Genomic DNA, 27,458 nt, shown 5'->3' with positions numbered 1-27,458 from the left:
TCTGATTTCCAGTAGCATTTGTTTCAGATTTTTTTCTTCTCATTTTTCTGAGCTGTAAATTTTGATCTGCTCTGTCCCTTGGATTTTCCCCCTGTATTTATTTTAGTTGCTTGTTATGCTTATTTGATCTGGATCTCGGCTTCTTTATTATCTCAGTTGGCATTTCTCCTTTTTTTTTTTTTATTCCAAAAGCAGTGTTTCAGCACTTAATGTCTGACAGGTTAATCATGACAAAAAGGAATGTACTTAAATCTCATTATATTTTTCAACTTCAAAGAGTTTTGCTCATATTTATTAATGTATCATCACAATATTTAAGTCAGAATTACCACTGCTGTTTCAAAGGTAGGTGAACGGAGGTGCAGACATTAAAGCTTAAATCTCTTCTACATTTAAAAGGTACAAAGAGTCAGCCGGAGGCCTAATCTGTAGGAAGCAGGAGAAGTCTGGTACTAAGAGGTTTTTCAAAGCTTGTGTTTGGTATTGTCCAAGTTTCCCAACTTCTTTGAGTCTGTGCTCTAGTGCAGTGGATTTAAGTACCTTCATCATATTTAAATGACAGTATTCTGAAGTACTACAAACTTAACTATCTAAACCAACATCAGCCTAAATGATTCTCTGCCTGGTCTAAAGCAAACTAGTACTATGCAGTAATACCTTACTGCATGTGGGAGGATTTTCTTTACAGGTGATGTAAAATTCCTCCATGCAGACTGAAGTGCAAGAGAGGACAGCAAGGTAACAATTAATGTTCTAAAACTTCACAGATTATGGGAGGGTGGGAAGTATTACAGTTGTTTGTTGCCCCTGCTGTCCCCATACAGGCTCCAGTTCACAGTACCACAGAACACAGTGGTTCACCTCTTTATGACCACATTTTGGCATTTCCACTTGCACTGATACATGGCAAAAGCACTGCTGTGCAAACACCTCTATTGATTTAATTCTGAAAATATAACACATTGCTAAATAAAAAAATAAATTAATGTGAGCATTGCAACTATGGATTTTTTATTACCCTAAATTCTAAGTAGTGCACATTAATACTGTACATCATAAAATTCTTAGTCATGTAGTTATACTCTTCAGTTTATCTGATAATACACTACCACTCTTCTAAATCATTACCAATGTAATCTTTAAAACAGTAGCTCTTTGTTCACTGTAGGTTGTAAAAAAAAAGTATTATCTTCATCAAATATCACAGCTTTCATTTTTTCCTATGGTATTGTTTATTGGTGACTAAGGTCTGCTTACTTTCAATTCTAAGCAGGAACTCATTCTATTACTTCGCTTTTGAGAAAAACTCTTTTCCAAAAGCCTGTAAAATAAGATAGAGATCACTGACACACTTTTCTGAAAAGTATTCAGGAAACAGTACTGTTGAATATTATAAGCTCAGATGTTGAGGTACTACACCACAAAAATATTTTCAACTATCACAATGAATTATTTTTCCCAGTTTTATTTTAGAACTTGATATTCCAGATTGACTTTAATTATCACTGCTACTAAGTTTCTACAGTATATCATGAAGTAAGACTTGAGGAAATTAATACATTCTCTAAATGACTGATATTTTCTGTGAATACTTGAGAATTGTCTATACATAAAGTTTATATTGTCATTAGATCTCTCTTCTTTTTCACCAGCAACAGATAAATCCACTGTAGCATTTTACTGTATTTTAAAATGAAAACTAATAGTTAGTAAAGGCACAAACATGTACACATTAGAAAGTACATTTGTGTCTCTCCAAGTGGCATGTAATATATCAAGAACCATGTATGCTCATTATGCCACATTTGTGGTTCAGAAAGGCAGTACATACAATGGATAGAGTAATACTTTTGCTTAAGCAACAGTTAGGACTTGCATAAATCCAAAAGGAAATATAATTATTTAACACCATTAAGAAGACTCACCTTCAAATTCACTGCATTTGATAAGCTCTGTAACTTCAAACCACTTCAGCTTTAGTGGTACATAAAGGTGAAGAATAAGTATGTTTATTTTTAAGCTTTAGTTCCTGTTGAAATTGTCAATGACTTTTAAAGGAAGTATTCTGAAGCACCAGAACAATTATTTCAGATACAGAACTTCCAAGTGGAACACATGACTGAAGGAAAGTATCATACCATAAATGTTCTGAAATGACTTTGAGCCTGTTTTATCACCACAAATTTCATTTGCCAAGATGCAGTTACTGTATTCACAGAACTGTGCTTATGTTCAGAAGCACTAATTCTAATTCACATTTAATTTCAGGAAATCTGAGTTCAAAATGAGCCCAATCTTTTAACTTCTTTTTATTGTTTGGCTACACTAGAAAAAAGTGTCAGGTACTCAGGATATCTGCTTCCTTAGCTGTCACTTTGCAGCGAGCTGCAGAAACGGGTTTTCAGAAAACTGCACAAACATTTCAAATCTATTTCTAATTGTGAGGATACTGTCTATACCTACACAGTTCAAATTTCAGCCTTAGGTACATGGAAAGAAATATGAATATTTGGAAGACATTGCACATTCCTTCTATCTTCTGCCACACTGATTTCTTTTTCCACTTTTGGTGCTTTTGGACTTACTACCACAGCAGCATCATGATGCTAAGTACACGACAGCAAAAACCATAAGAATTAAATCCTTAGCTTAGCACCATTTCCTCCTTTCCCTTACTCCCACTTCCCAGAAGCTGTGCCAATGCTTTTCCACAGATTCTTTGTTCTAGCTGTGGCTAGGGGATCCCAGTCACCCCTTCTTCCAGCAAAGGGCTATGGCAGAAAGCTGTGCTGAGTGCAGGCTCCTGGGAGATGGGGGTGTCTAGCAGAGCACATGCAAGAGGAGCTCATGAAGACAGTCCTGCATCACAGGATGAGACTGGAAAAGGACGTGGCCTCAGTGTCCAATAAACTTTCAAGTGGTGCAGACAGAAGTCCTTTTCTTCCCTACAAATAACATCTCCATGGTAGAAGAGATGGTTAGAAGAAGGTCAAGAAAAGAGATTATTTTTTAATTCTGAATGTTGTTTCTCTTTTCACACCTACACATTATACACTTCCCTTTTTTCTTCTGTGCCTTTCCACCTCTATCCTGCCCAAAAAACTTCTCCTTTCAGCCTTCTCTTAAATCCCATATTATCCTATTTCTGTCACACTTTCATTTCTCCTTTCAGAGAACCATAGAATTATAGAACCATTTAGATTGGAATAGACTTCAATATCATTGAGTCCAACTGTTAACACGGCACTATGAAGTCCACCACGATACCATGTCCCTAAGCCCAATGTCTTTTAAACACCGTTTTAAACATCTTTAAAACACCTCCAGGGATGATGACTCCATCACTGCCCCTGGCAGCCTGTTCCAGTGTTTCACAACCCTTCTGCAAAAGAAATTCTTACCAATATCCAATCTAACTCTCCCCTGAAGGGGCAGAAGAGACTGATGCCCACCTTGGCACTCACTGGCTCATGTTCAGCTGCTGTCCCCCCCAGGTCCTTTTCCACCAGGCAGTTTTCAAGCCACTCTCCCCCCAGCCTGTAGCATGGCAGGGGTTGTTGTGACCCAAGCAGAGGGTCCAGCATTTGGCTTTTGTGAACCTTGTACCACTGGCCTCACCCCATGGATCCAGCCTGCCCAGATCCCTCTGCAGAGCCTTCCACCAGTAGATCAACACTTCTGCTCAAATTGTGTATGCAGACTGAGGGTGTTCTTGGTCTCCTCAGTCAAATAATGAATAAAGATATTAAATGTGCCTGACCCCCACACTGAGCCCTGAGGAACACCACTGGTAACCAGTGACCAGCTGGATGTAGCTCCATTCACCAACTCTCTCTAGACCTGGCCATCTTGACACTTTTTTACACAATGAAGAGCACACCTATCCAAGACATGAGCAGTAGTTTCTCCAGAATGCCATGAGAAATCGTGTCAAAGGCTTTACTGATGTCCAGGTTGACACATCCACAGCCTTTCCATCATCCACTGTCACCCTGTCACAGAAGGGCAGCTCAACCAGGACCTGCCTTTAATAAACCCATGCTAGCTGGGCCTGATTATCTGTAAGTGCTTTGTGAGGCTGTGAGGATCCTCAATATCATTTGCTTCATATGCAAACTAAACCTTCCCTGCCACAGCCTTGAGGCCATTTCCTTTTGTCCCATCATGTGTTACTTGTGAGACTGGCCCCCACTCCAACCTCCACTGATCTCACTCCAACCTCCTTTTAGGTAGCTCTGAAGAGCAGTAAGGTCCTCCCTGTTCCTCTCCTTCTCCAGACTAAAGATCCCCAGCTCCATCAGCTGCTCCTCCATCAGACTTGTCTACAGATGCTTCACCAGCTGCACTGCCTTTCCCTGGACACACTCCAGCACCTCAATGTTTGCTTTGAAATGAGGGTCCCAAACCCAAGCCCAGTACTTGAGACACGGCCTCACCACTCTAAGCACAGAAGCACAATCACTGTCCTCATCTTGCCGGCCACACTATTGCTGATACAGGCCTGGATGCCACTGGCCTTTAAGTCAGCTCATGTTCAGCCATCTGCGCCCCCTCTGACCCAGCACTTTCAAGTCCCTCACGCTTATTTTCCAGCACATTCCCTATACTTTTTAGAGATTCCTTTTTCTGACTTGCCCCGCAAAACCCCCATCCCACTGCCTGACAACCATCAGTTTCGGGGACCGGCTGGGAGCGCAGCTTCCCCCCGCCAGTGGCTGGCTGGGATGGGCAAGGAAGGCCTGGCTCAGCACAGCGCTGCCCGAGGCCGCAGCCCCACGTCCCCGGCCCCGCCGCCCCCGCGGCGGTGGGGCCGCGGCCCGGGCTGGGGGCGGGCGGCGCCGGGGCGCGGCTGTCCCGCTCTCTCCCCGCCCGTGGAGCCGGCTGGCGGCGCGGGGCCGGGAAGCAGGAGGCGGAGAGGTGGCGGCTCCCGGCGGGGCGGGTGCCTCCTCCGGCCCTCACTCGGTGAGACCGAGGGGTTCCTCGCCGGGCGCTGCCGCCAGAGTTCCGCGCCTGCGGGGCCCTTGGCTCGCCCCGGTACGGCACAGCCGGTCCCGCGGCTCGGCCGAGGCGCCGGGCGGCGCGCCGGGCTCGGCAGCGTCCCCCGCGCCGCCGAGGTGTGTGCGGTACCCGCCCGACTCCCGCCGCCGGAGCCCGGGAGCGGCGGTGCGGAGCCTGCGGCGCTCGGCCGGGGGCGCCGAGTGAGCCCGGAGCCAGCGCGGCCACCCGAGCCCCGGCCGGGGGTGTCACAGCCCGGCCCGGGGTATCAGTATAGGTCCCCGCGAGCGCGGAGGCTGCGGGAGGGCGTGACTGCCGTTGCCGGTTCTGATGTTACAATAAAAGACCTGCAGAAAGGCCGCGTATGACCGGTTCCTACAAGTCACGATGTTTGCTTGTACAGCTCACGCTTTTCCCTGTGGTGGCCATGGAGCGTGACCTCTGTGAGGGGCGGCCGCGGGTGCCTGCAGGGTCTGTGGCCGCCTTTGGCTCCTGCGCGGTCCCTGCCAGCGTGAGTCAGAGCTGCGCGCCCGGCTCTTGACTCCGAGGCCTGAGCGATGTTTCATAACCTCGCTGCTGCTGCTGCTGCTTCCATAAAAGTACAAATACGATGCGCAGTCCTCTCGGGCTCCTTACGGTTTGGAAGGAACTGTGGCCAAAGGCGTTTTGTCCTGTGGCTGCAGAAAGGGATGCGCTGAATGTGTGTAGTGATCGTGTGTAACTTACTGAGGCCTGTCGCCTTATGAATCCATTGGAACTTTTAATAATGACATCAGGAACATATCCCAGGTTCCAAGTGATCAGATGTGTATGGCATAGATAGTAGAATGAGGGAGGCATTTTAAAACCACATAAAAGAGTTTTCAAAAGACTGTGCAAATGTCTACAACGCAGCAGATTTGAAACAATATGAAAGATTGATTTGTTTCAATTTATTTTGCCCAAAAGTCATGCTCTGTTAAAAGATTTACATAGTTCTATACCTAAATTAAAATTGATGTGGATGTCTTGTGCTCACTTCCTTTCTCCTCCAACATAACTGTTGTTGAAGCTTTTTAATGTGTATTAAAGTCTCAGTCAAAAGAGTTTTCAAAAGACTGTGCAAATGTCTACAACGCAGCAGATTTGAAACAATATGAAAGATTGATTTGTTTCAATTTATTTTGCCCAAAAGTCATGCTCTGTTAAAAGATTTACGTAGTTCTATACCTAAATTAAAATTGGTGTGGTATGTCTTGTGCTCACTTCCTTTCTTCTCCAACATAACTGTTGTTGAAGCTTTTTAATGTGTATTAAAGTCTCAGTCAACAGCCTAGCCCTTAAATGCTGTATGGTTAAGCTAATTATAGTCTTGAATTTTCTTGTAATAATTTATTTGAACCTGTAATATGCCATTAAAAGTGGTCTTTCCTGTTATTATTCTTAATAAAAAGGAAAGAGGAGGATAACACAGGGTAAATGCACAGTTCCCTTGGATCACAATAGTTTATGTGCAGTTTTTTTCCTCACAGAACTATTCAGCAAAGTACTGAGCTGTTGTTCTTTTGTTTGTTTTTTCAATAACTTGGTTGTAGCTAGTTTTTTTAGTGATAGTTTAAGTTAATCTTTTCCAAAGTTGCTTTTATGTAAAGCAAAATACATCAGGGATGAGTGCATGTTTTTCTTCTGCTTCAGTAGCTAGAATAATTGGATTTTTTCCAATTTATAGTCTGTCAAAAGACAGAAAGGAAAAAGGGAGAAATAAAGTTTATGACAAGTCATATATTTAAAATATTTTTTGTAATGATCTAATGTTCTTAGTATTTAATTATAAAGATATTCTTCAGTAATGATAACTGGAGAATCAGAAGAAACCCAGCACTATGCAAATGTTTTTAGCCTTTGGGCAGGCTGTTAAAGAACTAGATGGTGGGGTAGCTGAAGTTGTAATTGAAGTGTTTTTAAAAGCATTTAATGAAGAAAGTACTAGTTTCTTATGTTTCCTGCATCTCATTTGTGAGTGAGAATATCAGAACTAGCAATGACAGGGAGAGCATATATGTGATATTTCTGACTTTCTCACTGAGGCCTTAGAAATCTGTAGTGATTGTCACACATATGTTTTTGATGTACAGGTTCAAGGATTATGTTGTGCTAGGTGGGAGGAGTGTTCTTCATCAGTGACTTGGACTGTTTGAAGCATTTTTATGTGCACAGGTAAAACATTTATAGAAGTGGTTTAATGTTTTAAATGTCTGTATGAAACTGGTGATGGTTTTATGTATTTATTTGCACCTAATGAGGTGGATGGTGTCAGGTCAAAGTGAAATAGCCAAGGGCTGAATGTAGAACTTGGATTGGAAGCTGACTGGAAATATTACTGGAGTTGCAATTAAAGAAACTTCAGAGTTTTAAAAGTGCATGGAAAAATCATAAATGTATGAGCTTTCATCAGTTATTTTAGCAATATTTATTCAGATATTTATTATTGTATTCTCTACTCTAAAGTCCTGTTAATGTATGGTATACCTCAGAGGAGATGCTGTTGTATTGTGTGTAAACATGTTTTATTAGAATTCTTGTTTATTCACTGCTTCCTAAAATGTTTGTCTCTTCTATTAAATACGATTTTCTGTCCTTTGCTAAATGTATTCCCTGAGATATTGGAACTTTCTGTTTTTGTTTGTTTTTTATTTCCTTGAAATAGGAATTAAGATGGATGAAATGTTTCATTGGTCATAGCAGCAGCAGCAGGACAAAGGTGGGTATGTTGAAAAATTGCAGTTAATATCTTTGCAGAGTATTTTTGATTTTGATTCTGTGCCCATCTAAGTACAAAGACAGTTTTTACCTGTGTGTTTGAGTTGCTGTTTATTTGCCCATTTAAAATTCTTTAAGGTCATTGAGGGTGTACTCCATTGGGCTTGTACTCCAGTGAAACTAATTGTTTTCATAATTTCCATAAAATATATTAGTGGTTCAGCAGCAGGAAAGTGTGTTTTGATGCTCATCCTTATTTGCAGTCAAGACAAGACATGGGCCTTATTTGCTAAGACTTCATACTTCATGTTGGCGTTTTAATTCACTTACAGAGATCCAGAACATGTTTTACTTAAAAAGCTATTTTAAAAACAAATTTAAAACATGACCGTATATTTTTACAAGACTAACATTGGCAAATAATAGAAACAGTGCTGCTTGAGTAATAATTGAGCCCTTTCTCATGGAGTATATTTAAATGTTGTTGTCAAAGTTAAATGAGTTATAGACTTCTTCACAATGTAACCACCATTAAATTATATGACAGAGATCTTTATTTTATTCTAAACAATTGTTTGATTTTTCAATTTCAAAAATAAAAAGTTATGGATTGTTTTTTAAATTTCATTATTTCTTGTGCTGGTGTAATAAAGAGATTGTTACTGCCAGCTTAAAGTGGCATTTTGAGAATGCTGTTGTCTTTGTATTGTATTTGCTCTATGACTGTTGGTCTTGTCACCTCATGAAACCACAGAACAACTGGGTCAAAACCATCCTATTCAAATATCACACAAAGTGTGATATTTGCTAATTGTGTCTTTGACTTATTATATTATAGTACTGTATTTGCTGGTATTGGTTTGTTCCTAATTGGCTGATTAAACTTAGTGCCGGTAGTATTCAAGCATTACTTTTTTTAAAGGACTGATTTCATGGGTATTTATAGTGTAATTGAATGTTGTAGGAAAGTTAGCATGGTTTGTGTAGCAATATGTTGTAATCTGGTAACTCCTCCTGTTAATATCAGGAACATAATCAAAACACCATAAACCTCACTGTGGTAGAACTGTACTTGTATTGAACAAGGATGTGAAAGGACATCAATTAAGGAAAGATTGTCTTTGCTTTGTCACTTCAGCCTTTTACCACTTTAGGAAAGTATGCTTTCCTTACCTAAACTGTGAACTGTTCTTTTTCTCTTTGCATCTTTTTGAAGGCTGTACCGTACTGAAAGCCTTGCTTGAAGGGAGGCTGGCTGATGTCCTCATACCAGAAGTTTAGTGCTTAGCTGTTAGTTTACCTTGAATTGTTGCACAGATGGAAAGGAAAGAATGTAATCAATAGCTCTGTCCGTCTTTCAGAATTGTAATGCATTGTGGTCACTTCATTTATGGTTAAACTTTTTTTTTTGCATAATAATGAGATTTTTTTTTTCATGGAATCATATAAAGAGTAAAATTGTGGAGTATTGAATCATTTTTTTTGAAGTGTGATTTTTACTTTTAGAGGCTGCTATAGGATGTTAATTTCTGTGTGTGCATCATGTTTCATTCTGTGGCTTAGCAGTTTATTGTTTTTCAGAAAGTCTAAACCCAGGATTGTGGTTTAGAAAAAGTGTCATGGTTAATGCCAAGAAGAGGTCATGTGGTGAGCTTCAGAGCTGGGCTGTCTCAGCCCTGCTGAAGAGCCTCTGTCACAGCAAGTCACTGGGGAGACAGGAGTGTTCCTGTGGCTCATTTGGGTATTTGCCAGGAGGAGCAGGTGCTAAAGAGATGGAAAAGCAGCTTGGAAAATTTGTTTGATAGGTAAAGGAGTTGTGGGGAAAGAAATAACTCCTGGGAAACTTACTAAGATCTATCACTGAAATTGGTTTGGATATTAGCTTGGTTGTAAGTTACAGTTCCAGGGAATATTTTTGCTGTTCAAGTGTGGGTGGCAGAGCAGTCAGAGCTGTGTTCCCATACTAAGTCTTTTTCATGAAGCCCTTTGTTACCAGTAGCTGAATGCTGAAACATCTGTAGGAATTATTTAATGGTTTTACATGACCCCAAAGCAGAAACCAAATCAAAAAACCCCTCAAATGTGCATTGTCTTAATTTTTGGTGCATTATTCAGCTGTTAAGGACAATTGCAAGGGACTGTGTCTCTTCTTCAAAGGATCTTTCTCTTGGGCCACCTCTGAAAAATGATATATGGTGACAAATTACAGCTTAGACTGATATTGCTGCTACACCTGTGCTTCTTTGCCACTTCACTTCTCTTATATGTGTGTTTGTGGTTATTTGGGATGAATTGTAGAAAATAGGGATTTTACAAAAAATGTTACTGATTTTTATAGTTTGGAGCACACTTCAGTCTTCTGCTAAATGACATAGAACTTTATTTTGGTGGATTTTTTTTGGCCATAACTGGTTGGACTCTCTAAGAGAGATTACAGTCTGCTGGTTGTGAGGGTGTTTAATCTCAGACTTATATCAGGCAGTCCTTTCAAAGAGTGCTACATACACCAAGACATGAAGTTCTGACAGTGTTTGCTCTTCTTCAGCTCAATCAAAACAGAACTGTTGGTGAAGAACTAAGATAGACCATGCTTTTAGGAAGCAGGGCAGTAAGGCTGATCTACCCAACATTGGTCTCCGCTAATTATGTGCAGTGTCCTAAAGATAAAACTATACTACCCCTCAAAATACTGTTAGGGAAGTAGAAAGGATCAGTCTATAGAAACCTGCATAGTCCTGTTGTGTATATAAGTGTGCTTGCTACTCAGTGTGTGATGTATCGAGCACTTGGAAGTTAGCAGCCTGTCAGTAAAATAATATGGATGGTCAGTAGGTTGTGTAGCTTTTGTCATCAACAGATTTTGAGGCTTTACTGAAGCAGGAAAACAAATCAGTATTGGATTTAGAAAAAAGGAACTGTTCTATATTACAGGACTCAAATGGAGACCACCCAAATGCCTTCAGCTGGTTTTCGTTATTTTCACAAATAGTTTGTTCTTTTAGGAGAGTGTTTAAGAACAGAGAGTCAGGTCAATCGCTCTATTATGTTTTTTCCCTAAACAGCAAATTAAGCAAACTTTACAATATTGTTCATCATTGAGAAAAAAAAGTCTTATAGATTCTCTTGGGTTTTTTAGCTTCCAGAGAAAAATAGTGATAGGCTGTTGTGAATTTAAATCTTCAAATTATAAACATAATGCAGTGTGTTTTTGGAAACTTTTGTGTAGTTTGGCTGGGTTGTACCTTGTAAGGGCCAATATAGTATCTATTATATTTTATGGTATTTAATAAATTAATTCAGAGCTGTTATATATTTTCCATAGTTCAGGTAGAATAAGTAGGATGCAGAATATTCTTGTCTTCCATATAGTATGAGTTATTTTTTTATTAGAGTCTTTATTTTTCAAAGCGCAGGTCTGCTGTAGTTTTTACTGTCTTGTTTTTTGTGTTGAAGCATGCTTGGGTCCTCACTGAAGACCTAAAAGCAAACAGTCCTGGGCAGTTACCTTTGCTTAGTGTATGTTTGTGTTCACCTGTAAACAAGTGATTTTCTTTCTGGGAGGGTACCCTGATAGGCAAATGACAAAGATTTGCAGTCTGTAATGGGTGAGATACAAAGAAGAAATTATGCTGAAGGACAAAAAAGCAAAGACTACCTGGCCCGAAATGGTGTCTTGGCATGTTAGTAATGCCACATACTCAAAGTAGGGGACTGTGTGTTAAAAATCTTATTTCTTCTCTTTACTTCTGATACCCGTGTTCATACTTGCAATCAAACTAAACAAAGTGTGATGGAGTATAAAATGCTATGGTAAAAATCAGTATCTTACTGTTACACAGAATGCCATCACAGTGGATGTGGTGCTGGGTGCCTCTAAAAAGGATGTAGAGAAGAAGGGAATCAGGGAAGAGTCTAAAAAAGGAATCTGTGGGGATGAAAATTTGCTTTTAAAAAGAGAAATTGGACAAAACAAAGAGATTGTTTGGCCTTTGAAAGGCAGTGAATATGGAGAAGTATAACACAAGTACACAGAAAGATGAATTGTTTGAAGCTTTTGTTTTGTTGGTTTGTGCTAAAAGAGTAAAGGGACATTCTGTGAAATTAGGGTGACAGAGTGAGAAAGGAAACTGGAGAGGATCTATTTCTTGATAAACTGGTAAGACTGAGCTCTGCAGTCTAGGGATAATTTTAATTCAGAAAAATTCTAATAGAAATTAGATAATTTAGAGTGCAAGAATATTTACACAGGCTCAGGTTACCTTTTCTCCTGAAAGAATATAATCCCTCATCTTTTTGTCACTTGCATAATTATTTTTCCATCATGATTTTTGATAAATCTCATCTAAAAACCATGTGTTGATGGTGTGAGTAAAGGAATGAAGTCTATCCCTCGTTTGTTTATGGGAGAAGGAGTTACGGCATCTCACTAATTTGTTCTCTTTCCCTGTATTGGTTATATCTAGGTGAGATACACACTAGGTAATATGTCAGGTTCCTTGGTAGGATGCACTGATTTACTTTGTTTCTCTTGTAGATATGGATATTGGAGAAGAGGTTTTGGGGATTAAAATCAGGGTCCTCATGAAATTGGAAAGAATTTACATAGGTCACTTGTTTTTGTGGCTCGCTACTTGTGAGACACTGTTCTGTTCAGTTAGATTTTTCTATTGCCTGGGCTTGTGCATTAAGTTGGTGTTCATGCAGTAATTTAATTTGAGTCAGTACACAAGTTTGTTCTGTACCTAGAGCGATGGAATATTTTGGGAGGATGAAATGAGCTAACGCTGGCCTTCTGTGTCAGCCTGCCAACTCCCAGCAAGTATGTAAAAAGTCATAAAAATAGCAGTGGGGGTATCTTAATTAAATGAGCATGCTTGTCGCTTTGCCAGTCTTTTCTCTTGGCATGGATCAAGTCCTAGAAACTGTTTGCTTTCAGTCTCTATCAAACTCAAATATAAAAGTCTGTGATAAAAGCATCAGAAGCAGTGTTCAACAGGAAAAGACTGCAGAACTGGCTTTTCCTCATTCCCACTTAAATGTCGTTTTGTCTCCTTTTAGTGCAGGCTGCAGTTTTTACTTTTGGTGTGTTTAGCAGCAGATTGAGTTAAATTTGTTGTATTTGGCTCTAGAGCAGCAAAGAGCAGATGTCACGGAGGTGCCATGACAGGAATAAAAAAATTCAGAAGGCTTGTGGGAATTTGGGGGTGAGAGGGAGCTCTTCTTCCTATTTTTTCCATGCTAGAATCTGTATTATAACATTTACAGCTGATATTCTGTTCAAAACTTGCTGTGCTGCAAGGGTTGATGCACTGACGCAGACATTCTTTCCCACAGCTCAAATTGTGGAAACAGAGTTTATTTATAAAATAAAACATGCCTGTGAAATTATAATTGATACCTTAATTACAGGGAACTTGCCTGAACGGTGGTAGCTTAGCAATCCGTGGGACATTTTCCTGGCTTAGAATAGCCACGATTTATACTGAAACATTTTCTCTGCGTGAATCCTAGAAATGGAATTCCCCTGTCAAGGCAGAAAAACTTCAGTAACTGAGAGCTACTCTGCTAGGGATGATAAGTCTAAAGTAACAGTCAACTTTTAAACATTATTTAGGGTTGGAACATCTGAAAAGTAAACTTTGCTGTTCTGGATTGTCACTACTTGAAAAATATGCATTTAAAATCTACCACTACGTGTTGCCATTCTTTACATAATCAGGTGGGCCCCAGATGTATGTGGGATCCTGGAGGAGTTTCTTGATTTGGATTGTTTCTTTTCACTTTTGTAGATTACCACAATGCTCCAAAAATCAGTGGTGGCTTCTTCTTTCTTTAAATCTTACCTTTTTAAGGGCCTTTTCTGAAAATACCTGGTGTAGTTTGTTAGTTAGCAGCCTGACTGCTTGCTTCTCTTGTTTCTCTTTCTTTCTCACATCTTTGTTTTTCATTCATCATCTACTTGCACTGCAAGAGTATATATTGCCACAGTGTAGTTTATAAAAACATAAATACTATGTAATTTACATCATATTTACATAATTTTGATTACATGTTGCTGTATTTGAAAATTGTGCCAATTGTCTGTTGTTGTACGTGTAGAATGATGTACTTGATAATTTCTGGAGGAATTTTTTTTTTCTGTGAGGAAAAAGTTTTATTTACACAGTGATCTGGAGGGGAGGACAGTAATAAATCTGCTTTTCCTTGAGATGGTACTCACTGATCTTGTATTAGTGTTTTGGTAAACTACGTTGACTCCTGCTTTGGGTCTTCTGTTCTGGTGCTGAAGCTGAACTCTTTTCTAGCTCTTATAATTTGCTGGAGAGATGATATTTGAAATAAAATGAATGTATGTTATTGTGAATTTAGTAAGAATATGAAGTCTGACTTTATTTTAAAAAGCAATTAGTATAGTGGGGTCCGTTGACAGAAGCATCATATGTGTAAGATATATAATGTACATGCTCTGTTCTCCTTTACAAAGTCCTGAGTAAAGTGTGCTGTTGTTCAGGTTGGAGAACAAATCTTCCCATGTCTTTTGCTGAAGAAAATGTCAGTGCACTGCTAAAAGATCACGGGACTAACTTGCCTGTTGGCTATAACATGTTGAGTTTCTTGGTTAGACAGCTAATTTCAGTGACTTGAAAGTGACAGGCCTGGAGATAATTGTGGTCAGAGCTGCTCCAAGAGGATTGAGTGATGCCTTTTGAATTTCCTAAATGATAAGGAAGCCAGGTTTGGGCAACAGCTGCTGGGAGGGTTATTCAGACACTGAGTTAGTCTAGTCCAGTGCAGAATTTTTCACCTCTGACCAGTTTAGAGCATGTACTGCCTAAGGTGAGCTGGTAAAACTAACAGTTTTGGTGTGTTTGATTAACATAATTTATGTTTGCCCTGAAGTTAATTTCTTACAGCTATTTTTCACCTGGCTGTCAAATTTGTTTGTGTCAGAAAGACTTTGTGACCACATTAAAAAAGTTAGAAAAATGATTATGTTGTGGATTCTGTATTTAAAGTCTGTGATTAGGGGATTTAAGTAATTAATTATTTGTAAGGTTTCTTTTACATGATAAAATTTTGCTTCAAAAGAAGCATGAAACTGTAGAGTGTTTAGGCTAGAACAAGGTTGTACCTGTTTTATTTCTTTTTTAATAATTTCATGCAAGCGTCTAACCTATATTAATGTACTAGCATGGTTTAAAGATAGCTGGGTATTGTGAGGAGAGCTGGTCTAGGGTGTTATTAAGGTATAATTGATTTAATTCACAGCAAAAGTTTTGAAACCTTTTTGAAGATGTTTTTTGCATCTAAAAATCTTCAAATATTTGGTATAAAACATTGCTGTTCATTGGAAAGTGAAATTTCTGTTCAGTTTTGAAAGAAAGTTTTGTTCATGTTCAAGATTAAAGCGGACCAAACTTGCTTTTCTTTTTCCATTTTAAAATTATTCTACGCTTACAAAAAATGTAGATACCTTTGAAAGATTTAGCTGATCAGCTTTTGAGAAGCATAAAAATTCCTCAGGTTAATAATAATGCTAACAAAATTGATGGGAACTCCTGAATATACAACTGGTTTGTTCTGGGTAAGTCTCTTCCTGTTCCAGGAAGCTGTTCATTTTGAAAAAGCAAAAAAAAATTCAAAAACTATAAAATATTAGTTATAGATGTTGTGGAATAATGGGTTTTAATTTGACCATCATCAAAAAAGCATCTTTGTAAAGCATCTTTCCCCTAGAAAACAAAAAGTGAAAAAAAGAATTTGTAAAGTGGACTATAGACTATTGCAAGTATCCTGTCAGGGGAATGGGACAGGATAAGTATCCTGAGCCTTATTTAACCCTGAAGGTTTTCAGTGATGAGAGATGTAATTAATTTGGGCATGTGAACTTTTTCTGTCAAAGTGGAATTATGTTTTGAAGTTTTCAGTAATGAAAACGATTTATTTGAATTCTCTTCATATTTTTTCAAACATGAAACGCTAGAAAGACCATTTTCAAAATATTTATTAATAATTGCAAAATTAATAGATAAACCTAAAGAACTCATAGATGTTAGTAATGATTAAGAGAGAGCAGCCATGCTTGCCTGATTGAGGATATTTACAGAGAATGGTTTCAGGTGTTCTTTACTGGCATCTCTCTCTCTCCAAGACTTGTGTGTCAGTAGTGTAGTTACCTGATAATTTAGTTTTTGGTAATTGTCTTTAGAAAGCTGCTCTGGATTGGGAAGGATAAAATGTTTAATGTGTATACTTGCAGTGAGGAAGGCACTGGGTGGGAATATTAACTCGTGTTATGTTGGCTGATTGTAGATGTCCCCAAAAGAGGAAGTTTTAAATTTCTTTTGAGATCTAGTCATATTACAAATAACTGTATTTAGAAACATAGTAATTTTCAAAACTAGTATCTTTGGAATTCACTTTTTCATTACAGAGTGGTTCCACAGGCCCAAAATATGCCATTTTTTACTTTAAGGATTTTAAAATTGATTACATTTCTTTCTAGAAATAAGGTGAATGCCAGTAACCTCCCAATTAAAGAGCATTACTTGTAGTGGTACGCTAGAATTGTGGAAGATCCTGAGTTGGAAGGGTTTTACAAGGATCACTACAGGTTTTCAGATACAAATTCTACAGAGGTTTCACAAATAGCAGATGTGGCCAGGTGGAAAATGTCGATTTGCAAAGGAATCCTGTGCAGTGCCCAGTGCTGTGAGCCACAGTGCTGCTTCAGGGTGCAGCAGATGAGTCAGTTGCAAATTCCTGTGTTGGGAGGAATGCTCAGTTTCTGACGTGCTGCCTACACTTGGGAGGTACAGGGAACCCTTCCCATGGCTGTTGCCACCAACGCATTTGCACAGTAATAGCCCTTGTAGGCAGCTCCTGGCTTCTGGCAGACTTCAGTCAGCTCACCTGGCTGAAAATAGGCTGTGGTTTTAAACACATTGAACTGAAAAAAACCACACAGTATCACGGGGAGTATTTTTGCTTTACACGTACAAGTCCTTTGAAAACAGAATATCTTGCGACAATATTGAAATTTTTTTTTCTGAACCAATGAACAAACACAATACAGCGTTATGTGCTTCATGTAGATGGATTTATAGCATTTATAGCTGTTGAAAAACTAGTGGCTCATCCACTACTACAGTTTTTTTGGCTAACATCTTGTATGAATATTGTACTGCTAAATCTTTAATCTGCTGTGGAGACAGACAAATTTAGGAGAAGTGACTTTAATCTTTGAAGAACGTGTATTGACTGGGAAAGCTAGTTCAGTTTATTTTTGCAAATCACCAACCCTTAGAAGTGGGATTAAGTTTAGTGTGCAGGAGAAGATGGAACTTTCCCTTTGTCTCCAGAGTGAGGTCACAGTGCTTGTCTCTTTTCAGCTTCCATCTCAGTGAAATAATAGAAAATATAATTGTTTCGTGTTTCAGTTTTATCTCCTGAAGAATGGGAATTATGGTAACTTGTGCAGGCTGTAATGTCAGCAATTATTTCTTGTCCTTGTTGCTTCTTTACTGCGCTGTCTCTGCCCGATTTGCATGCCCGTAGTTTAAATTCTTGTGTGCTGCTTTTGTATTTTCTTCTTTATTTGCCCCTTGATTTTATTTATTTAGAGAGTCCACTGAGCAGGTAGCTGAGTAGACTTCAGCTGTGCAGGAAGTGGTTTTGCATGTGGCTTTAGTGATTGCAAAATCCCACTCACCTTAGATGTGAAGGCAAGGAAAAGGAAACAAAACAGAATCCAACAGAAGAGATGAGAAAAAAAAGGCTTTGGTAGTAAAGGAAGGTAGAGAGAAACACCTGAGTCACAAGGCTGGAAGAAAAGAAGCTAAAGTGATACCCTGGTTTTGACACTTCAATGTGTCATGATGCTCTTGTGATTTGTAATTTTAAGAACAGCTAAAGAAGTGTGTTGCTCAAATAAGATAATTCACTGATTCTTTTTTTAAATTGTAAAAGTATCTTTTAATTTTATTTTTCAGTAGAGCAGATATACACTAGAACTCCTTTTAGGGGAGCTTATTTTTGTTTAATGAGGATATATTTATGGTAATTTTAATCAATAAATTAATAAAAACACTAGTGCTTGGTTGCTTTATTGCTCATCTCTTATCTGACTGGGGTTATGTACAGCATTAGGTCTTGGTAGATTTGAAGGAATGCTATTTTCCTTATTGAGTAGCTTAGGAAAAAAATCCTGTCTCACTAAAATGGATCCCAGTTCTGTGTGAAGGACAGGCGTGTGATCACTGTTCACTTTCCAATATCACACTTGAAGGCTTTCTAACTAGGCTGAACTACAGTCAGGTCACTCAAATTCCCCCATGTCCCTAGAGAACAGAAATTGTTTCACCAGCAAATACATGGAGTACTTTGAGCTCATTCTGCTGAGTTACGGAGTTTATTTCAGAATTTGGGAGATTAATTTTTATGGAACAGGTAGCTGAGAGAGTTAGCATTCTTACTTGAATAATGCCCTGCATATTTTGGACAGAGATTTTCTTGACTAAATAAGAGCAAGATATTTCACCATCTTCTAAAGGGAACACTGTTTGGTCAGCATAAATTTAAAAGAAAATTCCAGAAGAGACAACTGACCATTCTTGTGTGATGTTTGCAACATTTTCATGTTTCTTCTGGGCTTTAATTACACTGCATATACATGGCAGGAAGAAAGATCGGGGGTTTTGTTCTTTTCATGGAGGTGTGGCTTTATCACATCGTTGGGAATTTATAGCCTAGTAATATATAGTGTTTTTTCCATTCCTGCATTTTGCAATTGGTTTGTGCAGCCTTATAGTCTGGCAGCTGAAAGCTCACTTTTTCATGATTTTTTTTTGGCAGGAAAGGGTTACTGTTCACATTTCCTGTGTAATTCCTTCTGATCTTGCTGGGCTGTAATTACTTTCTTGATGTTAAACATTCCCAGGCTCCTATAACCTTGTAGCCTGCTTGCACTGGCCAAGTTTGTCCCAGGTGATCATGTGGGCGAACCTCCTGTTTTTTGAGGATAAAAATCTCTCCTTCCTGTGTAAGATAGGCTACATACTCATTCCTTTGCTGTGCAATCCCAAGAGAAATCTTTTAAAAAATAAAAATAAGGTAGCACATCACTCTTTTAGAATCAGACTTAGCAGCCAAAATACATCACAAATCGAGTGTGTGGGTTTAGAATTTGCTGAATTTTGGTTGAATGACTGTGAGTTCACATTGAAGATTATATTTTCTTAATACATTTGGAAAATAGGTTATGATATAAAAAAAGACTGATTTTGACTGTAGCTTCTTGCTTTTGACCATATAATTGGCAAATCTTTTAAGCTTGTTTGAATGTAGAACTACTTAGCTGAGCCTTCAGGAATCTTTTCTTTTGAATTCCTTGCAGTAGCAGCATATTTAAAAAAAGAAAAAAACCCAGAGTCTTACTCAGTTCTGTCTTTCTTACATAGTTCAGTTATCCTGTGTTTCTTCTGATTTTCAATTTTAGTATATAAACTAAACCCAAGGTATTATTTTGTTTTTAAGTAGAAGTGACTGTATACTACTGACTTCAGAGGTGTGGGAACTGAAGTGTTCTGTTCTGCAAAGGCACCAAAAGGTTTTCTGTGCTGCTCTTCAGCTTTAATGTGGAGGAGACACCTGTAAGAATGTGAGTGAAGTGTGTTTTCCATGACCTTTATGCTGTTTTCTCACAGTGCCAAGAAAGATGAAAGGTTATGATGGCAGAGTTTTTTTAGGGTTGAGGAGTTGTAATGTGCTGATACATTGACACTGGTGAATGTTGGGTTGGTTTGTTTTAGTTTTTGTTTTTTTTTTTTTTGTTACTGACAATGTCAGAGAAAGTAATTGGAGGTTCTGTGCTCTGTTGGTTCAAGAAGTTGCCTGAATTTTGATACTTCAGTTAAGAGTCATCTCATTATCTTATTATTCTGTTACAGGTAACTTTTCTGTCATAATCCTAGTCTTACTAACTTGTACATTTAATTGGCTGCTTTTTGAAATTCTCAGGCTGCAAGTAATTCTGTTTTGTTTAGCTGTATTATTGTACTTGCAACACCGTTACTCCGAATTCTTCCCAGTAACTGACTGACTGAAGTCTTGTGAATGTGCAGGTGTGAACTCAATGAGATTGTATGATTATACCTGGAAGAAAATGGTTTGTAGGTAATAAATTGTATCAGTTTGAGCCCTTTTCTTAGTTAATTCTCATGCACTCAAATGCCTGTGCTTTACTATATAAATAGAAATTAAAACAGTTGGCTTGTGTGTTGTTGACTGTGCTGCTATGCTAGTGAACGATAGGAAGAATATATTTTAATGAAAATGTCTTTAATCTTTTCAGGAAGTCTTAAATTTGACACCTTAGTTACAATTGGAATGCAGTCAGTATGCTGCCCAGTTCTTAATTGCATACTCCATCATGTAACTGGGAACAGGGCTGTCAGATCTGTCTATTGTTGTTGTTGAACCCAGATGTTCTTATGGGGTATTATTCAACACAGAGAAATCCAGTCCTGGCATAAAGTATTTATACAGTAGTTACATGAAAAAAACCATGAAGCACTAGGTGAGTATAACTACTCAGAAAAAGATGCTGCTTGTAATTTCCAGTTACACAGTCATTTTATTGTGGCCTGCTTGTCATCTTCAGCTACTTGAGATTCGTTAGGACACTTTGTATGAAGTGGGTTTGCCTTTGCATATCCACTTGGGTATGTGTTCAACATATTGCAAGCATGATAGGCTTCTGTGCAGCAGGGTAATACTGTGTTTAAACATTTTTTTTTTCCAAAACAGCTCACTTTTGACTATATATTATGGAAACACTGATGAATTTAGAATTAGTTGAGAGGCAAGCTCTCCTGAGGCCTGTTTTTGATCTAACAGGATGTATAGTTCATCTCACCATTCATTTTATCTGTTTAATTTTGATTCTGCTTAGATGAAGGCAGAGAAGAATTACTTGCTATTTTGTAATTAAAGGTAACCTGTTTTGCATTTATTTTGTAAAATACTTAGAATGTAGCTGACCAGACTCTCTATTATGAATTTCACCTTCGTGGTGGAAAGTACCCTGAGTGGTAATGAATTCTTCCATGAAAAATTTGTGGTTTCAGAGTCTATGTGAATTGCCTCTTGCTTTTTGTACAGAAGTCATGTTACAGGGTGTAAGCTGGTTCTGTTTGTCCTCTGTGTGTGTGTCCATGTTGATCTAGTGATTTAACATAGAACTCTTGTGGACTTAGATGTCTGTAATGTACTAGAGGCAAGGTGATGCATATAGCTGTGATGCAGGGAAGAACTGAACCTAACCTTAAGTGCAATTAATTCGGAGAAAGAAAGTCTGGTTTTAACAAGCTCCTGTAGAAATAAGGAATGATTTGAATTAGGGGAGCTTTTCAGCTTTCAGACAATGTAGTCATATGTATTTTTATATTCAGAGTTATTCTCCCTTAGGAAGGACATGTAAATTACTGTTGTGACAAAATGCATAAATATGTCTAGGATTTGATAGTAATTAATTAATTTTACTTATCTAAGGATAGAGTAAGTTCCACAGTTTGAAACTGGCTATAAAATGTAACATGTAAACAAATGCAACACACATCCGGTGTAATAGCACATTTGGTAGAACTGAAGGTGCTTTGTTTTCAAATGCAGTGGTTTCTCACTTTCAGTGTTCACAAGCTGTTTAGTCACGGAGCACCTTGTGGCTGGATTTTTAAGGGCATGTTTATCTCCATGGCTTTCTTGACTTGAACTCTATATGATAGATTCTTAAGAATCTGCTAGAACGTTGATTCTTAATCAACTGCTAGAACGTTGATGAGTTATGTAGTTTGCCATTGGTACATAGAAAGAATCGTAGAATATCCTGAGTTGGAAGGGTCCCACAAGGATCATCAAAGTCCAGCTCCTGGGCCTTCACAGGGCAGCCCCAAGAGTCACACCCTGTGCCTGAGAGCATTGTCCAAACACTTCCTGAACTCTGTCAGGCTGGTGCTGTGGGCATTTTCCTGGTGAGCTTGTTCCAATGCCCAGCCGCCCTCTGGAAGAAGAACCTTTATAATATTCAGCCTAAACCTTCCACGACACAACAGGCACTGATCTCTTCTCTGGTGACCAGTGACGTGACACAAGGGAATGGCCTGAAGTTGTGTCAGGGGGGGTTTAGGCTGGATATCCAGAAAAGGTGCTTCACCCAGAGGGTGGTTGGGCACTGGGACAGGCTCCCCAGGGCAGTGGTCACAATAGCAAGCCCAAAGGAATTCAAGAAGTGTTTGTACAATGCTCTCATGCACATGGTGTGACCCTCCGGGGCGGTGCTGTGCAGGGCCAGGAGTTGGACTCTGTGATCCTCGTGGGTCCCTTCCAACTCAGGATATTCTGTGATTCTGTGTTTTAAAGTCTTGAATTTTATGGTTTTAGATTAACAGTGATGAAAACAGAGAACTTTACAAGGTATTTAGCAATTTGAAAGATATTAGGAAACAGAATACAGTGTATTCTTATTATATATGTGTTTCTCCTGTATAGAAAGAGTTCTGTTCTTGTCATCTGCTCTCATGCTCGAAGTAATTTTATGTTTTGTCATCTGGTAGATGTATACATATTGTCTAAATTTTTTACTTATTGGATGCTTCTTCTAAAATTCCCATCCCAAACTTAACATTTCAGAAAACTAAGCTCAATTCTTGCATCTATATAAAATGAATTTGACTTCCAGTCTGTGAGTTTTCGTGATACATAAATACCATAGGTGCTGCAGCTATTGCAGTCAACAGTTTTAAAAATACTTGCAAATTAAATACGTATATAGCCAGAAATACTGAAAAAATACATACTTGTTTGTCTTTGAAGATAACTGTCATCAATGGAAATACTTACTTTTTTAGATTCATTACAGGACTGTGGGTTTGAAGGGAACTGTTTGTCACTGCAATTTTGTGTTTCATTTTTAAGGTTAATTCAGTTCTGACTTGTGGCATGATCATTGACATTTACATGGTGCGGGCCATGAGGCCTGCATGCAGCAAGTGAATTCACACAGATCAGAAACAGCTTAGAAGAAAAGTGCAAAATGTCTTTGGCAGTTATCACGATTATTTTTAATCTCCCCTCCTCCCTTCCAGTGCCCTAAAAAGAAGTAGTTGAGCTGGGTGAATCAATGTTTGATACAGAGGATGATGCAGATTGTTGGCATGCACCCAGCGCACATCTCACAACTACGAAGTTTGTAACATTATTTCACTACTAGTGAAAGGTGAATGACTTTGAAGAGCAGAAGTGAATGTGATAGAAATAATATCCAGGGTTTTCTGCTTTGCTGCAAAGGAAGGCAGAACACTGATTTTTGTTTTCACAGAAATATGTATGGTAGTGTTCTTTCCATATTAAAACCCTTATATAAATCTTAAAAGATACCATGTTCTGTGTCCAGGCTTGTATATTTTGCTATTTAGTGAAAGTTTTTGAGATAAAGCAAAATAATAGCTTAAAAACCCAAATCATAGCTGTGTAAAGAAAATTACAGCAGACTGAAATAATTTGTATGTTAAAACATGCCTAATGAGTGTTCACTAGAGAACCTCTAAAAAATGAAAAACCTTACAGACTTTTCTGAGATCTTGTATATTAAATGTTCTGTTGCCTGCTTGAACAGTTCTCAGCATTCAGAAGACAAGTAGAGTAGTACTGTGCCAGTGTTTTATGTCTGGAAAAAATATATTGGATACTTTTATCAATGTAATTCAGATCCTAGAAAGATGAGCAGTTTCTTAAAAGTCATTCTGTATTCAGTAAAGAAAAATTATGATAATTCAGCCTGTTGCAGGTATTGGGAGCTTGTGCTGATAAATCACTTGGCCACTAATCAATTTTTGAAACTTCAAAAATAATTCTCCATATTTATCTGACAGTTTTCAAATAAATAAAAGCCACTCTGTTGTCTTCTGTACAGGTTTTTCTTTCTGAGGCATGTAGAATAAATAGAACAGGTGTGTTAGGAGCTGTGATCTAATTTTGCAGGTTGGGAGCCAAGAACAAGTTCTGCATGCGCATACCTCCAGCTTTATTCTTTAAAAGAAGAGCAGACTTAAAAAACAAGGAGTACTTGAGCATAAAAATGTGACTTGCTTGACACCTACTTGTTCATTTAGTTACTCCCAGAACAATTCTTCTCTTAGGAAACATGATTTGTTTGGTTGAAACAAGGTAGGAAGGGAGTGAAACAATGCAGTTTTAAAGAATGGGGAGCTGATGATGGCAAGCACTCTATGGCTTGGAGACAGGAGATTAAGGAGGTAAAGTTATTAATAAAAATCTGTGGGCAGTGGAGTACAATGGAGCTCTTTAAATATAGAGGATGTTCTTGAAGGGTACAAAAGCTTAGTAGTGATAGAAGTCCAATACTGGGCAAGGATGATAAATTTCTGCTCTGCAGAGAAAGGCATAAATATTCAATAAATATTTTGTTCTGTATTCAGAAAGAGGCTGGATGATGCTTTTACATCTCACCACCTCCATCATTAGTGATGGGAAGAATGTATTATCACTGTACCAGCAACTATTAATGTTAAATGTTTTTAAATCTGCTGCACTGACACCTACAGATACTAAAAAAGAAAAAAAGCTTAGAAGCTGTATGAATTATTCATTTTGAGTTTTAACAAATCATGGAACAGTGGAGAAATTTTAGAAGGCTGGAGGTGAAGGGGAACTAATGTGCCCAAATTTAGAAAGTATAATAGGTGCACCTTGAAAAGGCCGATAGTAGCATGGTGTCAGTGAAGATTTAAAGGAGAATTGCATAATTAATGCTGATGAGAATGGGCAAGTCAGACCTACATTGTACTCTGCATGGGGTTACTTCTTTCTGTAAACTGATATTAGACTTGAGTGGCCTGTAATTCCCCAGATCCTCTCTCCTGCCTTTCTTGAGGATACATATGTGCCTTTTTCCAATCTTTGGGAATCTCCCTTGATGCCATGACTTTTAAAAGATGATAGAGTGCATCCTTGTGGTGATGCTGATCAGCTCTCTCAGCACTACTGAATGCATCCTTCTGATCCTGTGGATTTGTACAGCTGCATCTTCATCTAGTCTTGGTAATGTTTTACCAGTGCCTCAGCCAGTTCCATGGCTTTGTTCACCTTCTCTCCTGAGCATTAGGCCCACTTTTTCCTTAGCCTTTCTTTTGTGACCTTCACCTTTTTTTCACTCTTTATGTGCATGCGTGAGTAGTGTCTTAAATAATTAGAACTCTGCTGTAATCTACAGACAGTGAGCATGACTAGTGAAGTTTGGATTCGGACATAAAGTAGGACTTAGTGCTGCTATTCAAAAAAATAGATGTTTGGTTATTTAATTGCTCTAAGTGAGCAGAACTTCAGTGTTAGAATTTGAAGGCTTGACATGACTCAAGCAGTGTAGGTATCCCACAGCATGGCTTTTATGGTAAATTAATGAAAAGGTACTGTGTGTAAAACAAAAAAAACCAAAAAAACCTAGTTGCTTTAAAAGCTTGGTCATGCTTAATTGTTTTCCTCTTGAAGTACTAATTCAGTTTGGTCTTGCTTAGTTTGAGATTTAACTGAATGCGTTTGGAATACAAATATCCGTAGGAACAGAAGACAAAGCTGGAGGCCCATAGAGAAAGAAGAATGTTCCCAGGGTTAGCATAGACTGCACACCACAGCTGGTTGCTGGACAGCATCCAGGAATAATTTTGACATGTTTATTTCACATTTTTTCTCCGTGAACATGTTTTAAGGACACTTCATTAAAAATGTCCGATAGTCTTTGAAGCTCTTTGCCTTTAACATTTTTCAAACAACAAACAGGGTGGTGGATACAAAAATGAAAATTATTTTGGCAAGGACTATTTGCACAATGAGAACAATACAAGCTAAGTGAGTGAAGGCAGTAAATTAGGACAGGTTGTATTTTGATTTATTCTTTTTTGTATCTTTGTGTGAATTTTTTTTTTAATAAGTATGGTTCATCAGTAACACAGTGCTGATAGACAATAATAGACTGCAAGAAAGAGAATAATTTAAATAAATCATAGAATATGTTGTCCTGTATATTTTCTAGGAATGGTGTACCAGTTTTGAACAACAGCTGATATTTTATGTACTTCTTGATGCTAGTCAATAATGCATGTCACCAAAACTGGCTGTCTGGAATGTTTGTGCCTATTCAAATTCTGCTATCTGTATTAAAAAATGTATGTATACCAGATTGACTAGCAAATACACTCTATTATGTTCTGATTGTTCTTAAAGTAAATGACACATTAGTCACTTCAACCCAGCAGTTGCTTTTTCAGTTGGGTCAGAGCTCTCGGAGCTCCCAGCCAGGGAACTGGGACATTCCATGCAGGAGAATCCATCAAAGTGGTGACAGTCCTTTCCCAGAGAATGAGAGGGATGTGACCGAGCAAACAATGCAGGTGAGCAGCTGAACCTCTCTGCTGTGCTCTCTATGAGTTAGTCTGGGCACAGCAGCAACAGGGAGGGCAGATGCTGCCTCTGCTGCCTGTGCTCAGCTCTCAGCTGGGCTGTCACTTCCCTGGCTGCAGCTCTCATGAGGGTTCCAGAGCTGTTGTTCACATCTTCAGCTGTGGATATTGAACTGCCCTTTATTATGCAAGATGATTTTGAGTGCATTGGTTGTATGTTGGGAATTCTTTTTATCTACAAGTATAAAATTTACACAATATTCTTTAACACTTAAGGCATCTGCTGTGACAGAACTTATATAAAATGTGACCTTTTAATTTTTGCACTAAATTTGGAACTCTGGGTTTTATGAGGGTGATTCAGTGAGATTATGTTATAATTTGTCAGCTTACTGTTTGATGATTCTTCCAATGTAGAACAATTTAATATATGCTTGGGAGGCAGGTGGAAGCTGCTTAAGATGGAAGTTGCTTGTGCTAGTCGTTAGATTTTTACAGGATTTTTAGGTTTGACCTGTTAAACACATATTCCTTTCTGGTGAGTAAGATTGTGTTTGGGAAACATAAGATACAACTCATAGTTAAGCAATGTTTTTAATGTTGGGTATTGTTAAAAAAAATCCAAGTGTTGTATTTACATCTCTAGTTTTAAAAGTATATGTGTTTTTGAAGTGTACTAGACACTCAGCTATCCAGAAAAAAGCCATCCTTAGCCCTGGAACAATCTGGGCTGGCAGTATTAGAGGCATAGTTTGGGGCAGAATTAGTGTAGCACCAAAACAGATGAACAAGTTCTTACTACAACACCTGATTCCTTATCTGGAATATTTTTTACTACAGGGCTATCTGCAAGGACCAGTTGTGCCTCACAATAGTTACACGTGCTGAAATAAATTCTACTTCTTCAGTAGAACTTAGACGTTGCTTCTGAGTTCAGCTGAAGAAAACAGGCTTCTTCCTTCAACATAAGTCACTAAATAGTTCAGTGTATAATTCAAATTAAGAGCTTTCTTTGTTTGTTAGGCCTTAGAATTTAGTTTGCTTTAATGGTCTTAAGCATGTGGCAGTGTTAGTTTTTTGGTGCTATACCATTTTCCTGTTCTTTGTTTCTTTGACTTCTGTCTTAGGAGTTTGAATGTGTGTTAGATGTGAGCCCTTTTGAGAGGGAATTTAGACAGAGAGTCATCAGTGGGTAGGCAGTTTGAATTTTAACTTCTTCGAAGCACATCACATCTTGGCCTAGGTCATGTT

At 38.4% G+C, this 27,458-nt stretch overlaps 1 protein-coding gene across 2 annotated transcripts in view; it reads left to right on the top strand.

Annotated features, from left to right (window-relative positions):
- The first annotated feature begins 4,846 nt into the window (after positions 1–4,846).
- Positions 4,847–27,458, top strand: part of ZNF438 (zinc finger protein 438) — a 50,819-nt gene continuing 28,207 nt past the window's right edge. The window contains exons 1-3 of one of the 2 annotated variants that reach the window (XM_041408870.1): positions 4,847–4,962; positions 7,110–7,191; positions 7,682–7,734. The gene's annotated coding sequence lies outside the window, so the exon portion shown is untranslated. Of the gene's footprint in view, positions 4,963–7,109; positions 7,192–7,681; positions 7,736–27,458 lie in introns of both variants that reach the window. The other variant, XM_041408871.1, reaches the window with a different exon arrangement.

Source organism: Onychostruthus taczanowskii, unplaced genomic scaffold (genome assembly GCF_017590055.1).
Source record: "Onychostruthus taczanowskii isolate IOZ18803 unplaced genomic scaffold, ASM1759005v1 scaffold3, whole genome shotgun sequence".
In the NCBI taxonomy this organism is placed as follows: Eukaryota; Metazoa; Chordata; class Aves; order Passeriformes; family Passeridae; genus Onychostruthus; species Onychostruthus taczanowskii.
This window is presented reverse-complemented; position numbering and strand designations above follow the sequence as displayed.